We start from the raw sequence: 5,542 nt of genomic DNA, 5'->3' as shown, positions 1-5,542 counted from the left end.
CTCTGCCTTGCTCACCGCTCCGGCGGTTCTAGCCTGCTCTGCCTTGCTCACCGCTCCGGCGGTTCTGGCCTGCTCTGACCCTTTGCTCACTGCTCCGGCAGTCTCGCTCCGCTCTGACCCTTTGCTCACTGCTCTGGCAGTCTTGCTCCGCTCTGACCCTTTGCTCACTGCTCCGGCAGTCTTGCTCCGCTCTGACCCTTTGCTCACTGCTCCGGCAGTCTTGCTCCGCTCTGACCCTTTGCTCACTGCTCCTGCAGTCTCGCTCTGCTCTGACCCTTTGCTCACTGCTCCGGCAGTCTCGCTCCGCTCTGACCCTTTGCTCACTGCTCCGGCAGTCTCGCTCTGCTCTGACCCTTTGCTCACTGCTCCGGCAGTCTCGCTCTGCTCTGACCCTTTGCTCACTGCTCCAGCAGTCTCGCTCTGCTCTGACCCTTTGCTCACTGCTCCGGCAGTCTCGCTCTGCTCTGACTACTCTCGCTCGCCGCTCCAGGCGGCCTCGTCCTGCTCTACTCTCGCTCACCGCTCTAGGCGGTCTCATCTTGCCCTGCTCTCGCTCACCACTCTGGGCGGCCTTACTCTGCTGTGTTTGTCCGCCACATCTGTGGTTCTATTCCTGAGTTCCAGTGTGTACTGGGTCCTATCCCGCCTGTGTTCCTACCTGCTAGTGCCTCCCTGTCTGCACTCTAGCCGTGCTTGCCTGTACCCCCCTGCCTGCATACCCGCCTGCCTGCATACCAGTCGTGCCTGCCTATACCCACCAGTCTGTGTGCCAGCCTAACCAGTCTGTTCCTGTATTCCCCTGTGTGGGTCAACAGCCGTGTCTGGGGTCTGTCCTGGAGTAGCACCTGGTCCCTCTGCTCGGTTCCTCCTTGGTGCACTGGCGTCGTATGCCGTCGTGCGACCCTGGACGGATCGGGTGAATACCTAGTTACGCCCCTCCAGGCATTCACTCTCCGGCACGGTCCAGTGGAATCACACGCATACGCCGCTCAGCCCGGGCGTGTGCATTACACTCCGATTCTAATACAGCCCGACATTACTCAACCGTTCTTTGTGGAGGTAGATGCGTCGGAGGTGGGGGTTGTGGCTGTAGTGTCACAGGGTTCGTCTTCAAGTAAATGGCGTCCCGTGTGCATTTTTCTCAAACAAATTGTCGTCCGCCGAAAATAAATTAAGACATTTTTAATAGTGAGCTTTTGATAATAAAGTTGACCTTCGAGGAATGGCGTCATTTTTTGGAGGGGCAGTTCATCCAGTCATGGTCATCAATGATCACAAAAATCTATTATATTTGGAATCAGCTAAACGGCTGACACCTAGACAGGCAAGGTGGTCATTTTTTTTTTACCAGATTCAATTTTTTTGTGACGTATAGGCGGGAGATAAGAACATTAAGGCGAATGCATTGTGTCGTTGTTTTCCGGGGTAGGTAGTGAGCGTAAAAGTAAACTTTGGTGCAAATTTTGATTAGGGAGATCGTGAAATTGCTTTGGATTCCCTCTGATATTGTTTCCGACCGGGTGGTTCAATTTATATCTAAATTTTGGAAATCATTTTATGCTCGTTTAGGGATTCATCTTTAATTTTCATCTGCCTTTCAGCCACAGTCTAATGGACAAACTGAGCGAGTGAACAAGAATCTTGAGACTTATCTTAGGTGCCTTGTATCCGGGAATCAGGAGGAGTGAGTATCGTATTTACTCCTTGCGGAGTTCGCTGTAAATTATCGGTGTCATGAATCAACTGGTAAGTTCCCGTTTTTCTGGGCATATGGGTTTCATCCTCAGTTTTGCCCTTTCAATAGTAATCGTGCTTCTGGGATACCTGAGGAGGAACGTTTTTTCTCATCTATTACATCAATACGATGAGGTGCTCTTAATAACTTAGGGAGGATGGGGTTCAGATACAATAGTATAGCTGATCGGAAACGCTTGCTGAGTCTGGACCTGTGTGTGGGTGATTTGGTGTGGTTATCCTCGAAGAATATTAAATTAAAGGTTCCTTCTTGGAAACTATAACTCAGGTTTATTGGTCCCTATAAGAACGTCGCCGTCATAAATCCAATGGAGTTTCGCCTTGCTCTACTATCTACTTTTAAGAGAGAGGAGAGAGTTCAGTGTTTGGAGTTGATGGTTAGAGAGTTTTTCAGGAGATTGCTGCGTGGAGTTAGTCTGCATGTAATGTATATGATTATCCTCTCCCATTTGGTTTCTTCCTTCATATTCCTCCTCTGTTTCCCACTCTGTTGTTTTGTGAATGTATCTGTATGATTGTAGTTTTCTTTTATCCCTGTCTGTTTGGTTAGTTTGCCTATACACTTCAGCCTCGCACCTCCCTGGATGTGGGAGGGAACAGATAAGGGTAAGATAGGAGCATAGCAAGGTACGGGACCCCGGCGTCTCCACCATTTAGGGTACAGGGATAGCCTAGAGCATGACTAGTTCGAGGGATTGGGTAGGTGCCCACAGTCCCTGGTCACTACGTGACATGGTGGATGTACAAGCGGTGACCCCTGCACTGATGAGGAGAAATGTTCCCCATTCTGCCAATGAGACTGGATCGGCAGTGAGGACGCTTTACCATTCATGTACTCGTTTTCGTCAAGCAGCCCACAAAGAATGAAAGAAGAGGCTGTTGGGGTTAGACGCCCCTCTCTGCCAATCAGCGCAGATGTCAGCGGTCAGACACCATCCAATCAGCGCAGCTCTCAGGGGTCACACGCCCTCTGATCCGCGCAGGTCTCAGGGGTCACACGCCCTCCGATCAGCGTAGGTCTCAGGGGTCACACGCCCTCCGATCAGCGCAGATCGCGGGGGTCACACGCCCTCTGATCAGCGCAGGTCTCGGGGGTCACACGCCCTCCGATCAGCGCAGGTCTCAGGGGTCACACGCCCTCTGATCAGTGCAGTTCTCGGGGGTTACACGCCCTCCGATCAGCGCAGGTCTCAGGGTTCACAAACCCTCCGATCAGCGCAGGTCTCGGGGGTCACACGCCCTCCGATCAGCGTAGGTCTCAGGGGTCACACGCCCTCCGATCAGCGCAGATCGCGGGGGTCACACGCCCTCTGATCAGCGCAGGTCTCGGGGGTCACACGCCCTCCGATCAGCGCAGGTCTCAGGGTTCACAAACCCTCCGATCAGCGCAGGTCTCGGGGGTCACATGCCCTCCGATCAGCGCAGGTGTCGGGTCACAAGCCCCCCGATCAGCGCAGGTGTCACATGCCCTCCGATCAGAGCAGATGTCAGGGGTCACAAGCCCCCCGATCAGCACAGGTTTAAGGGGTCACATGCCCTCCGATCAGCGCAGGTCTCAGGGGTCACACGCCCTCCGATCAGCGCAGGTCTCGTGGGTCACACGCCCTCCGATCAACACAGGTCTCGTGGATCACACGCCCTCCGATTAGCGCAGGTCTCGTGGGTCACACGCTCTCCGATCAGTGCAGGTCTCAGGGGTCACACGCCCTCCAATCAGCGTAGGTGTCAGGGGTCACACACACCCCGATCAGCGCAGGTCTCGGGGGTCACACCCCCCCCGATCAGAACAGGTGTCACATGCCCTCCGATCAGAGCAAAGGTCAGGGGTCACAAGCCCCCCGATCAGCACAGGTTTAAGGGGTCACATGCCCTCCGATCAGCGCAGGTCTCAGGGGGTCACACGCCCTTCGATCAGCGCAGGTCTCGGGGGTCACACGCCCTCTGATCAGCACAGGTTTAAGGGGTCACATGCCCTCCGATCAGCGCAGGTCTCGGGGGTCACACGCCCTCCGATCAGCGCAGATCTCGGGGTCCCCCCCCCCCCCGATCAGCGCAGGTCTCGGGGGTCACAGCCCCCCCGATCAGTGCAGGTGTCACATGCCCTCCGATCAGAGCAGAGGTCAGGGGTCACAAGCCCCCCGATCAGCACAGGTTTAAGGGGTCACATGCCCTCCGATCAGCGCAGGTCTCAGGGTGTCACACGCCCTTCGATCAGAACAGGTCTCGGGGGTCACACGCCCTCCGATCAGTGCAGGTGTCAGGGGTCACACGCCCTCCGATCAGCGCAGGTGTCCGGGGTCACACGCCCTCCGATTAGCGCAGGTCTCAGGGGTCACACGCGCTACGATCAGCGCAGGTGTCACATGCCCTTCGATCAGAGCAGAGGTCAGGGGTCACAAGCCCCCCGATCACCACAGGTTTAAGGGGTCACATGCCCTCCGATCAGCGCAGGTCTCAGGGGGTCACACGCCCTTCGATCAGCGCAGGTTTCGGGGGTCACACGCCCTCCGTTCAGCGCAGGTCTCGGGGGTCACACGCCCTCCGATCAGCGCAGGTCTCGGGGGTCACACGCCCTCCGATCAGCGCAGGTCTCGGGGGTCACACGCCCTCCGATCAGAGCAGGTCTTGGGGGTCACACGCCCTCCGATCAGCGCAGTTCTCGGGGGTCACACGCCCTCCGATCAGCGCAGGTCTCGGGGGTCACACGCCCTCCGATCAGCGCAGGTCTCGGGGGTCACACGCCCTCCGATCAGCGCAGGTGTCACATGCCCTCCGATCAGAGCAGATGTCAGGGGTCACAAGCCCCCCGATCAGAACAGGTTTAAGGGGTCACATGCCCTCCGATCAGCGCAGGTCTCATGGGTCACACGCCCTCCGATCAGCGCAGGTCTCGTGGATCACACGCCCTCCGATCAGCGCAGGTCTCGTGGGTCACACGCCCTCCGATTAGCGCAGGTCTCGTGGGTCACACACCCTCCGATCAGCGCAGGTCTCAGGGGTCACATGCCCTCCGATCAGCGTAGGTGTCAGGGGTCACACGCCCTCGGATCAGTGCAGGTGTCAGGGGTCACACGCCCTCCGATCAGCGCAGGTGTCACATGCCCTCCGATCAGAGCAGATGTCAGGGGTCACAAGCCCCCCCATCAGCACAGGTTTAAGGGGTCACATGCCCTCCGATCAGCGCAGGTCTCAGGGGTCACACGCCCTCCGATCAGCGCAGGTCTCGGGGTCACACGCCCTCCGATCAGCGCATGTCTCGGGGGTCACACGCCCCCCCGATCAGCGCAGGTGTCACATGCCCTCCGATCAGAGCAGAGGTCAGGGGGTCACACGCCCTTCGATCAGCGCAAGTGGTAGGGGTAACACGCCTTCCGATCAGTGCAAGTCTCAGGGGTCACACGCCCTCCGATCAGCGCAGGTGTCCGGGGTCACAAGCCCTCCGATTAGCGCAGGTCTCAGGGGTCACACGCCCTCCGATCAGCGCAGGTGTCACATGCCCTCCGATCAGAGCAGAGGTCAGGGGTCACAAGCCCCCCGATCAGCACAGGTTTAAGGGGTCACATGCCCTCCGATCAGCGCAGGTCTCAGGGCGTCACACGCCCTTCGATCAGAGCAGGTCTCGGGGGTCACACGCCCTCCGATCAGTGCAGGTCTCGGGGGTCACACGCCCTCCGATCAGCGCAGGTCTCGGGGGGGGTCACATGCCCTCCGATCAGCGCAGGTCTCGGGGGGGTCACACGCCCTCCGATCAGCGCACGTCTCGGGGGTCACACGCCCTCCGATCAGC

The sequence above is a fragment of the Phyllobates terribilis genome, unplaced genomic scaffold (assembly GCF_046119375.1).
Source record: "Phyllobates terribilis strain yellow unplaced genomic scaffold, ASM4611937v1 Scaffold_8__6_contigs__length_399053987, whole genome shotgun sequence".
Taxonomy (NCBI): Eukaryota; Metazoa; Chordata; class Amphibia; order Anura; family Dendrobatidae; genus Phyllobates; species Phyllobates terribilis.
This window is presented reverse-complemented; position numbering follows the sequence as displayed.